At 38.7% G+C, this 12378-nt stretch overlaps 1 pseudogene; it reads right to left on the reverse strand.

The window, feature by feature from the left end:
• Positions 1-1279: 1279 nt before the first annotated feature.
• Positions 1280-1408, reverse strand: LOC111725053 (annotated as a pseudogene).
• Positions 1409-12378: the final 10970 nt, after the last annotated feature.

The following is a 12378-nucleotide window of genomic DNA, read 5'->3' on the forward strand; positions in this document are numbered from 1 at the left end:
CACACATATATTTTGGTAGAGGCAGTGGTCTTGCTTGTTGCCCAGGCTGGTCTTATACTTATGACCTGAAGCAAGCCTCCCCCAGTGTTGGGATTATAGGCAGGAGCCACTCTATCCAGCCTATTAAGAACTTTATCAGCAGAAACTTCCTGACTAACATCATCAGGCCAAGTATGTTAGATATACTTAACATATTGCTATGTTCTTCTTTTAAATAATATTTTTCAGGTATGGTTTTAAAATTTATTTGGATAACTATTTAATAAATGTCCATTTCTTGGCCTGCAATATAAATTCTGCCAAAGTTTTGCTTGCCGTTGTCTCCATGAGAGTCTAGCATAATGCTTAGTCCACAGTGAGTTTTTGAATTAATGAGTAACTAAGGAATGAAATGGTCTCTAAAGAGCCTTTTAGTTCTTGGTGTTTAAATATCTTGGTATCATATATGTTTAGCACAGAATAGGGATACTTGTTTTAGTATGAAGTAGAAATAAACAAATGGTGTTTAATACCGCAAAGGTAATATTATCTGGAAGAACTTTCCCTCTGTTGTATAAAAGTCTCTTTTTGCCCCCAAGAGCAGGATATAGAAGAGACTATCCTGAATAGTAAAACAAATAGCCTCCCTTTCCACATCTCATGAGGTGAATTTTTCTCTAGTCCATCTGTTGGCAGCCATGAAAAGAAATCTTGAAAAAAGAAAATTCCTTAAGTTTCATTCTTGAAGATTTATTTGTGACTCTAAAAGTACATTTATTTTGAATGGTTGGAGGATGTCCTGTTCCTGCTACTTGTGTCTTATAATTATTTGAGAGGAAAGATTCATACAACATATCTACATATCTACTTCAAAATAATTTAAATACATTCAACATTAGAACGTTATTAGACATGATCAGTATCTTTCTAACTCAAATTTCATTTTCAGAATGCCAGTCAGGGTCATTGGAATGGTTCTTTTTACAATGACATGCATAAAAATACCCTAACTGTTTGGATTTTTTAATACTTTGGATTTTAAAAAGGAAAAATTGATAATGTTAGTGTATATTCTCACAGTCTTGTTACTAAAATAACTCCTGTTCTTTTTTTTGTTAGAATTTCATTTATTGTGTTCCGAAGTATGAATATGATTTATAGCAGCAACAGAGTAAGATGGCAAGAATAAAATAATTCTGGGCAGGTGTGCTTCCCCATACTTGGCTGTCCCTGTCTCTGAGAGTCAGAAGTTATTAATTGTAGCATTCCTGAGGCTCTTCCAATGGGAGAGAGAGCTGTGGGTTGTTTCTTCCAAATGAAACAGCCATTCGCAGCTGAGATTCCAGAATAGCCAACAGACCACAGGAAGGCAGTCCTCTAGGTCTCTGTTTGAAACCAACAGCTGTAATGTAACTACTGTCAGGGCCATTATAACTCCTATTCTTAAAAGAGAAAAGCTAACTTGTATAGCCTGACCATCATGTTAATACTCTTTTATAGTTATAAATGTCTGTTAGAAAAAAAACAGAATGTCAATCCCAGGCAAATGATCTGTTACTTTACTTTTAATCACAGTGGTGGACATCAGTAGTCTTTAGTAAATCCTTTAATCCTATCTAGGTCTTTATAAAAAAGGATACGACAATAGTTGTATTTTGCGTATACTTCCTAGATTAAAATGTTTGTCTCAGTCCTTGTGATCTAGTCATTAACTGGCTAATTTATCACTTTAGAAACCATCACACATCCACTTGCGTTTTGAGTGGGGAATTGAAATCTGATATTTTCTTTGAGCCCAGGGTGCTGCTCTCAACATGTGGTGAATCTCTGTCATCAGTGAATAAAAACTTTGTTAACTATTTCTTATACAGAAAATTAATTTTCTTCTCTTGTCCTACTTCACTTTATTATCATGAGGATATAATTCAGAGAAAGGAGTGTAATGCATGTCGACAGGGCCTTCCTGCAGGGAGGTTTTTCCAGTTAACTTGCTGATTTCTAATATGCCTCGCCTCGTGAATAATTCAGGTAAGATAGTAGCAAGGGACTGCACTGACCAATGATGCCAGTGAGGAAATCATGTTGGAACCCAAATATTCTATGTAAAATGTATGATATTCTTAATGCTCATATTTAATATTTAATAAATTCAGTCTTGAAGGTTAGTCTTTGAAATGCAAGTTCAGCTACCTGACTGGCATTTCTGTGTGCCATAATTAGAGCTGTCAAAACAATCTCTTTCAAAATAGAACCCGAAGGCACTTGAGTGCTTGTTTGGAGTAGTATAAGTGTTACTTGATGTGAATACAGAGTTTCCCCAAAAGGTGAAGCTAAAAAAAATACTTTCTGATTGTAAGTGCAGCAATATACATAAACACACACATAGAAAAGCATCATACACGCTCACACACACCCACAAAGGAAGTGACACATATTTCAAGGCTAACAGTGAGATCTTTTGTCTTTAATTTATTTAGATATTTATGAATAAGCAAGCATAGCCCGAGAAAGTCTATGAAGAAACATACAGGAAAGCTTTTCTGACCTTGTGGAATAAAGAGGCCTCAAATATATTTTAGGAATAGGAAAAGAAAATGGGGTGACACATGAAGGCTGGTAAAGTAACTGTTCTTTAATGAGCACTGTACATCTGGCAACTGCTTTTAATTGTTATCTTACTACTGCACAGGGTCTCTAAGTGACATAGGTAAGAAATGGTTTATAGCTCTCTTATCTCCTTTTCTATAAAACATTTTCTCAAATGATCAAAATCTGAAATCTGAGTGTTCTGAGTTACAGATAACATTCTCATTAAGCATTTCTGGGATTCCACCAATCAGCCATGCACAACTATAGTACTTTACAAGTTATAGTTCTTGCCTAGAAGACCTTCTTTTTCCTGCTTTAGTTTACTTGCCTGTATATTTGAAAAAATAATCCCCAAAAGTTCTCTTTCCCTCTCTCTATCTCTTTTTAATTCTTAGAGTGACTTAGCCTGATTTTATCATAAGCCAGGCTCTTGGTTGTCAGATTTTAAAATTCTGATAGAAATTCTGCACAAGATTCTGTGGCACCATCTCAAACAAGTCCATGGTGGATCTTCCCACTCCTTTTACACGGGACACGAATGACAAAATCTATATCCTAATGTCAAGCATTGTGTTCTCAAACTGTCTGACTTGCTCAAAACTCAGGAAGAACAAAGAGAAACATTGGTGCCTGCAGTATGCTGAAATGAAAAGTGTGTAGGCTGCCTTTTGAGGAAAGGCCAAATTTATTGCTTAAGGGCTCTCCACTTAAAATCATACTATTCACTCTCCAATTACTCCCCCTTGACTTTGGATTATGACTCCCTCCAGCTGAGTGCTGGAGTTGGACTAGCTAATGGTTTGTCATTGCATTAGAGTTCAGGGAGTCAACCCAACCTGAGGAGAGCTATGAGAGAATGAAACTCTCAGGACCAGCAAAAAAGAGGAGTGCGGAGGGCCCTTGACAGCTGCATGAGCGGTTACGCCATACCAGAAACACTGTGGAGCTTCCAGCAGGCAGCTGGGGCCACCATCACTGTGCAGAAAGGAGCTCTGGATTGTGTGTGTGCTGCCCAGGATCCTAGCATCCTCTGACCAATCTAATAATTGCCCTTTTAGACATGGGGTGCTTTTCTTTTTTGAGACAGAGTCTTACTCAGTTGGCCCAGGCTAGAGTGCCATGGCATCATCATAGCTCACAGCAACCCCAAATTCCAGGGCCCAAGTGATCCCCTGCCTCAGCCCCCTGAGGACCTGGGACGACAGGCACCCACCACAACACTTAGACACCTGGCTATTTTTTTTTCTATTTTAGTAGAGACAAGGTCTCACTCTTGCTCAGGCTCGTCTTGAACTTCTTCCTAAGCTCAAGCAATCTCCCACCTTGGCTTCCCCAAGCACTGGGATTACAAGGCATGAGCCACTGCAGCCTGCTGGGGTTGCCTTTCTTTGTGTGGGGATTTCCTCATGGTGCCTTTGGAGCTCTTGATGAAATGGATATGCTCTCTTAAAAGGGCCAAACACGCATGACTAAGAAAGAAAAAAGTATTCACTGGTCTACACAGGAGGTAGCAGGAGAGAAGAGAGGCATGAAGGTAGTTCAGTGAGAAAGAATTCTAGCCCTCTAAAATGCTGCATCTGTAAGCCGTCAGCCTCAAGAATATCTAGCCCCTCCTTGAGCCATACAATTCCTTTAGGAAGTACTCATGTTAAAACTTTTCATAAAACTATTGTAGTGATTTAGAAAAATATATATATATTTTTAGAGACAGAGTCTTGTTCCATTGCCCAGATTAGAGTGCAGTGGTATCATCATAGCTCACTGCAGCATTGAGCTCCTGAACTTGAGTGATTCTTCTGCCTCAGCCTCCCAAATAACTGGATAGCTGGATAGCTGGGTAGTCACGTGCCACCATTCCTGACTTCTTTTTTGTTTTTGTTTTGTTTTGTGGAGACTGGTATCTTGCTATGTTGCCCAGGCTGGTCTTAAACTTCTGACCTCAAGCAATCCTCTTGCCTTGGCTTTGCAAAGTGCTGGGAATAAAGTGGATTCATAACAAACATATTTTCATATATACATCCCCAGGAGCAATGTCCCCATCAAAGAAGTCCAATTAAGAGGTTGTACAAATATTCTGCAATATTTTAGTAATAGTTTTTGAACTGCACCCAGAACCCAAATCGTATTTGTTCATATTCTTAAAGGTAGGAAAATCATCTCTGGAATGTCGATTTTGATTTATTAAAGTATTTTGGCTCAGAATAAGCAGGAAATGGACACCAACCTAGTTTTACTGTGAAAATGTGAAGAAATTATGGTTTGTTTCTTTTGAATTAAAAAGAAAACTCAAATACTTTAACATTTCTATATATTAAGACTAATTACCCATGTAGCATGACTTCTTTATAAAGGATTTCACTGTTTGAAAGAAAAAGTCAACATTTACAGTACATAGGAGTCTAAGGTGAACATTTTAAAGCCTCAGAGTACCGGGGATTTCTTCTGATTTGTTTCACCAGTGAACAAATTTCTTCGGATTTGTAGACCAGTGAACACTGATTAATATTTTCTGTTACACTAAATTTTTTTGCCAAAAAAAACTCATCTTCAGTTTTTGCTCCAAGTTTATGACGAAGTAATGGCTAAACTTTTTTCATGATAATTTATTTGACTTCATAATCATATTTCTTCTCATCTAAATTAAACTCTTCAATAATTCAGTCTGCCTTAATGAACTAAATCTTAGCTTTTGAATATTTTCATGTTTGAAGTTGTCATGAATCTTACAGGTAAACAATTTGCCAGTTCATCTTGGTTTGTGAAGGTATTTTCTTCTTACTTTAAACTTTCTAAAGAGTGCAAAGAGTTCTGCCATGGCATACCTGTATCTGCATAAGCTGCTTTTAGTGGGTCAAAATATCTTTTAAGAAAAATGTACTGTTTTTTTGGCTGGGTGCAGTGGCTCACGCCTGTAATCCCAGCACTTGGGAGGCCAAGGCGGGTAGATTGCCTGAGCTCACAGCTTCAAGACCAGCCTGAGCCAACGCCTCAGGGTGTTGTGGCGGGCACCTATAGTCCCAGCTACTTGGGAAGCTGAGGCAAGAGAATGGCTTAAGCCCAGGAGTGTGAGGTTGCTGTGAGCTGTGATGCCACGACATTCTATCAAGGGTGACAAAGTGAGACTCTGTCTCAAAAAAAAAAAAGAAAAGACCAATATTATAATTGGCCATTTTTATGTTGACTAAAGCAATGAGAGCAACAACAAGACTTTACCACTGATGGAGGGCAGCGCTGATGTAACTGCAAGTTGTAATGCTGCAGCATTTCTCTGCTTTATGCAGCCTTCTTTTCTATAAAAAAAGTGATTAGCTTGTGTTAGTTGTTAGTTGTGAATCCCAGCTCACTTTTCTTTCATTGCACCCTATTTTGTCACCTGTCACTGAGAGTTGTGACCCAGGAGAATTGCTAGTGAATATACCTGTGGCTACATTTCTGTCCTGCCCGAATCACTGTTTGACTCTTACCTCCAGGGAGCGGGGCTTGACCATGTTCAAAACTCAAAGACTCCTTTCACCATTCCCATCTAAAGCCCAGACTTGTATAATAATATCCTTCTCCTTGCTTTTTCCCTAAAAGTTCATGTAGGTTCATTCATTTAAAGGCCTTGTAGGATGGAGTGACCTTTCAGCACACCCCATCTGCCAGGGGTGCTGTTGGAGAAAGCTTAGTGGGAAGGAGCAGTAGGAGGTAGGCAGTTTCTTCTTGTCCCTCTCCTCTGCAGCAGTGCCCAGAAGTGCAACGTGGCTGGTGGCAGGCTTCTAGCAGGAAACTCAGCTCTTGGAATATGGGGTTTACAAGATGAATTACTGGAAGGAAGCTCCAGCATTTTTGCTGGTATGGGCAGAAGCTGGGATCTCAGCCTTAGTCTCAGCCTTCAGCCCTTTTCTGCTACCTCAGCATTCTGCACAGATGTTTGCAAAATCCTCTGTCTGCAGAAAGCCAGCCAGCTACCTTTCTGAAGGGCCTCCCTGGGTTCTCAGCTACGTCACCTTCATCTCTCACGCACTGAGATGAGCCTCGGCAGAAGAGAGTGCATGTTGCCTACCCCACGTCTGATCATGATTACTCAGTCTTCTTACCACAATCATTAGTCCTCAGGAGGGTGGTAGCTGGGTCGTAATTCTGAGATTTTAGGGAATTCTTGCCTCAGTTTTGTCACAGATTCATTTGAGAGAGTTATTTCCTGATCACAGAGGTGGAGGAACAATTTCTTTAGTGTAGATACGGGAAACAGGTAGCCCACGGATTAACGTATTTTCTTATTTATTTTATAACCTGCACACTGTTTAATTTTTTAAAAATTAATTACTAGCATTTCATAGTGGGGAATCTCACTTCAAAGTCAGATTTCAGGCTTCTCCCCCCAAACGAATAGATTTGGCCTTGCCAGGCCTGTGTTCCTTCATGGTGACAGTCAGAAGGAGGTCACTGTTCACTCTATCTCTGGCATCCCGTAGTCACTTGTGTCACCTACCTGGCTGCTACAGTCATTTGAGCCTGCCGCTTTTGTTTTAGAATCCCACTGAGCACATACATGTAACTCCTTGTCCTCAGAGAAAATACTAAGAAAAACGCTTTCACACTTCCAGTGATAACCTTAAAGTTGGTGTTGTAGGTTAGCTGCTTATATATTGTCCTCAACATGTCTTGTCTGATTTCATGATACAAAACCAAAGCTGATTATCAACTAAGAGAATATTCTGTTTAAATTTTTTTTTCGGTATTTACAGTGGATATGGAGGTGGAGGTTTTCTGGATGTGTCAGTACAAGTCTTTCTGGTGAACACTGATCAACATTTCAATCTGAATGGAGTCGTTTGGTTCGGTTTCTGTGTTCCTTGGGGCTGAGGCTGAGTCAGTGAAGGCATGTTCCACGGCATCTGCATGCACTTGAAACATTTTACACGCTTTGATTCCAGCCAGAGGGCTGGAGGGAATTTTTCACTACATAGAACGAAGAGCACATTGCTTTGAAAGAAGTGCCTGTCTTGAGCAGACACCAAGGAATATCCAGGAACCAGCCTTAGAACGGACAGACTCTTTAAAGGTTCGCTAGTTGTGTCATAGGGGGCAACAGAAAGAAACGGCAGGTTGGAGAAACTGTGGAGCACTAAGCGATCCTGCGTTCAGAGGCTCCCGTTTATCTCCCGTTGTCTTTTTACCTCCCCAGTATATTATATCTGGAGGGGAGTGGGGACATTGGAGATTCATGACAGATTAAGGCAAAAGTGGTTATGTTTCTGTTGCCGTCTTGTAAATGGGAAGAGTTCTCATGTAAGCTCTTGATGCTTTGTTTATTTTTATTTTTGCTTCTGAGTTGAGACAGCATGTTAAAAGCATGTTATAGAGTGAGCCTCGAAGGAAATAATCTAACTTTAGAAGATGCATGTGTAAGTGTTGAAGGGGCTACTTTTCTGCAAAGCATCCAGAATGGGGTGGGTGTGGAGCAGTAAATGAGAGGGACAGAAAAGGGGAGAGAGAGGTTGGGGGTGAGGAGAGAGAGAGCGCGAGATTTCAAGGGAGAATTCAGAGTGAATTGGAAATAGTTCCGATACTTGTGAGATAAGCTCAGTATAGAGTTGAAACACCAAAGCCTTCTTTTCTTGTCTACAGTGCTATACATCTCTGCTCTCTGCCTGCTACTGACATTTGCATTTTTTTTTTTTTTCAGTCTCTTCCAAGGAATTTCAAGGTTGGGTAACTGATCAAATCAGTAGGAACTACTCAAAGGATGGGGCAAATCATAGTTTTATTGACTTTTTGGAAAACTGTTTATCTGCATGTGCTGTAGCACCTAAGAGGCAAAGGGGCAGAGTTGCTAACAGATTGTAGGCAGTTCATTTTCAAGGCCATGCGATTATTTCAGTGCTAACTGGAGTTTGCAAATATTGCACAAGATTGCCTGCTTCCTTTTTATTGCCGACGGACCATTAAGTTGTATTAAATTTTGGAATCATTAATTGTCTTTCATCTTTTGATGAACTCAAAGATACATAATTTGAGCTCTTAATATATAAATTTTATTTTTGAAATTGTTTGAAATAATTATATTCTTGTAAATGCTCCCATTTATAACTCAACGATATTAAAATATACTGGTTAGTTTATTTGGTTAGTCATAAAACAATCTAAAATAATAACAACAATTGATGGCACACAGTGTGATGCCGTGTGTGTCAGCCTGGTCTATGTATTTTTATACTAAACATCAAAGAGAAAAAATGCTTAATTAGGAGATTCAGAAACTAATCTTTAATTGAATTAGTTGCTAATTTGGGTGCTTGAAAATATCAAAGAAACCAGATCATCCTTATGGAAACCTGAACCCTGAGATAAGAATTATCCTAATGTTTAGGTGAAAGTTAAGAAGGCAATTCTAAATTCTGATGAAAGCCTGATTCTTCAAAAGAAAACCTGGAAGACATCACTCTGTGTGCTTTCACACCTAGTATTATTATTTGGGTGAAATCAGATTAATATGACCATCAGAGAAAATCCTGAAAGAATGGTTTATGACTATCGGGGAATAAGAGGAAGGCATAAATCATTTTCCCTGATAGTGTGTGTAGAAGGCAAGGAGGACCAGTTCTGGAGAGTTGGATTTGTTTGTAGTTGGAGTTTTGTGGTTGATTTATGTCGAGTTGCGAATCTTTCTTAACTCTGATTTCTTGAGCTTCCTTTTTCTGGTGCATCTGTGGGGGGGGGTGGGTCACTTCTCATTCAGTGATTGTGGAGTGCCCTGAATCAGGGGTCAGCAATTTGCTACTTGACAGCAAATCAGGGACACATTTATTCTGTAAGGCCATGGAGCTGAGAATGTTTTTTACATTTTAAAATGGCTGCAAGAAATCAGAACAATAAAAATTGTACGAAATCCACATTTCATGTCCCTGCCTACAGCATTACTGGCACATAGCCACAGTCATTCATTTACATGGTATCTGTGGCTGCCTTCACACTACAGCAGCAGAGATAAGTGGTTCCAATAGAAAGTGTGTGGTTAGTGAAGCTTAAAATGTCACCTCTTGGGACCCTTACAGAAAAAGTGTGGCAACTTCTGCCTTAAAACATAGGAATAGCACTCAGGTTTTTTTCCTTAAGATCTGGGCATCCATGACACAAATCACCTTCAGCAATTTTTTTTTTTTTAGACAGAGTCTCAAGCTGTTGTCCTGGGTAGAGTGCCATGGTGTCATAGCTCACAGCAATCTCAAACTCTTGGGCTTAAGCGATTCTCTTGCCTCAGCCTCCCAAGTAGCTGGAACTACAGGCACAGACCACAACGCCCGGCTAATTTTTGGCCACAGTTGTCATTGTTGTTTGGCAGGCCTGGGCTGGATTTGAACCCGCCAGCTCTGGTGTATGTGGCTGTCGCCCTACTCACTGAGCTACAGACACCGAGCCACACCTTTGGCAATTATAAAAATGAAGATTCCTGGGTGGCAATGGGTGTAACGAACTGGCATTTATTATTTTCCTGTTATAAACTTTTTTTCATTTTAAAGCTCTTTATATGTGTTTCATTCGCACACACAAAATAAATTACAGGGAAAATTGATAATTCTTACATTTTCTTCCTAGAACTCAGAGAACTAGAGACTAAGCTATGTGTGTACTCTGTAGATAATCATTTTATACAGTAAGATAAATAAGATTGGAAATATTTCAATATCAAAGCCTTCATAGGAGCTTTGCAAGTGAGAAGGGGGTCACAGAAAAAACGTAGAATACGGACAGAATACTCCAGATATTGCAAATAACTCACAAAAGACATTTTATGTGGGAACAGGAAGTCTGCCTAGACTAAGCTCTAGGCATCCTGCTTCCCAGTGTCCCTTCCTTGCACAAAGCAGAGATTCTCAGTCCACAATGTTCAGAAAAAAATCATGTGAGGACTGGTTTAAAATGTAGACTCTATATTCCCCACGGCTCCATACATTTCTCTTCTGCAGAAAGTACAGCACTGGGACCCAGGATTCTTGAGACTGTTGGTGGTATTGCAAATTAATACAGCATTTTTGAAAATAAGTATGGAGAATCCTCAAAGAGTTAAAAATAGACCTTCCATTTGATTCCACAATCCCATTACTAGTTATCTACCGGGAAGAAAATAATCATTTTACCGTAAGGACCTTTGCACTAGATATTTTTTTTCCTTTTGGGTAGATGTCTAGTAATGGGATTGTGGGATGAAATGGAAGGTCTGCTTTTAGCTATTAGCTCTTTGAGGATTCCCCATAGTTACTTTCAAAAAGGCTGTATTAGTTTGCAATCCCACTGACAGTGTGTAAGTGTTCCCTTCTCTCTGCACCCTCTGCTCGTTTTTAAATCAGGTCATTATTACTATTGTTGCTGTTGAGTTGTATGAGAACCTATTTTAGTTATTAACATCTTGATAATTGTATGGTTTGAAAATATTTTCTCTCGTTCTTAGGTTGGTTGTCTTTTCACTCTTTTTATTGCTTTGCCGTGCAAAAGCCTTTAGTTTGATGCAATCCTGTTTGTCCGTTATTTTTTTTTGTTTGTTTTTCTCTGTGCTATTGAAGTCATATGCAAAGGAAAAAAAATCATTGCTCAGACCAATGTCAAATAGCTTTCCCCGCTGTTTTCTCTTAGTAGTTTTACAGTTTCAGGTTGTATGTTTAACTTTTTAATCCATTTTGAGTACAATTTTGCATATGGTGTGAGGTAAGTGTCTAATTTCATTCTTCTAGACTTGGGTATTCACTTTTCCCTGAACCATTTAGTGAGAGAATCTCCTTTCTTCATTGTGTGTTCTTGGCAACTTTGCCTAAGATCAACTTACCATAATGTGTGGATTCATTTCTGGGCTCTCTATTCTGTGTCACTGATCTCTAGTCTGCTTTTATTCTGGTACCGTACTGATTTATGACTTTGAAGTGATTTTCTATATTAGATAGTGTGGTGCATTCAGGAGGTTTGTTCTTGTTAAGATTGCTTTGTCTGTCTGGGTCATTTTGTCGTTCCATGTGAATTTCAAGATTTTTTTTCTCATTTTGTAGAAAATGTCATTGGAATGTTGATAAAGATTACACTGAATCTGTAGATCACTTTGGGTAGCAGGGCCATTTTAGAAGTATTAATTCTTCCTATTCATGAACACAGGATACCCTTCTATTTATTTGTACCTTCTTTAGTTTCTTTTATTAGTATTTTATAGTTTTCAGCATATGGCTCTCTTTTACCCCCTTGGTAAAATTAATTCATATGTATTTCTTATGCTACTCTAATGACATTATTTTCTTAATTCCTACTTCTGAGAGTTTACGTGTTAGTGTACAGAAGAAATGCAACTGATTTTTGTAGGTTGATGTTGTATTTGGAACCTTTACTGAATTTGTTTATTAGCTCTCGGTATTTTGATGGAATCTTTAGGGTTTTCTCTATATAAAATTGTGTCACTTTCAAACAGACAATTTTACTCCTTCCTTCTCAATTTTGATGCCTTTGATTTTTTACTCCTGCCTAATTGCTCTGGGTATGATTTTCAGTATTATGTTGAATAAAAGTGCCAAGTGAGCATCTTTGTCTTGTTCTTGATCTTAATGGAAAAACTTTCAGTTAATAGTTTATTACCATTGAGTATGATGTTAGCTGTGAGCTTGTCACACGTGACCGTGATTGTTCAGAGGTGCATCATGTATTGTTTTCCTGATTTTGTTAAGTTGTCTTTCTTTGTTCCCTTGTGTACAGGTTTTTTCTTTGTATTTGCCATGAGGCTTACATAAAACATATTCTAGTTAGTCTATTTTAAGCAGATAAAAATTTAACTTTCATAGCATACAAAAA

Source organism: Otolemur garnettii, unplaced genomic scaffold (genome assembly GCF_000181295.1).
Source record: "Otolemur garnettii isolate 467f Iridium unplaced genomic scaffold, OtoGar3 scaffold00030, whole genome shotgun sequence".
Lineage (NCBI taxonomy): Eukaryota > Metazoa > Chordata > Mammalia > Primates > Galagidae > Otolemur > Otolemur garnettii.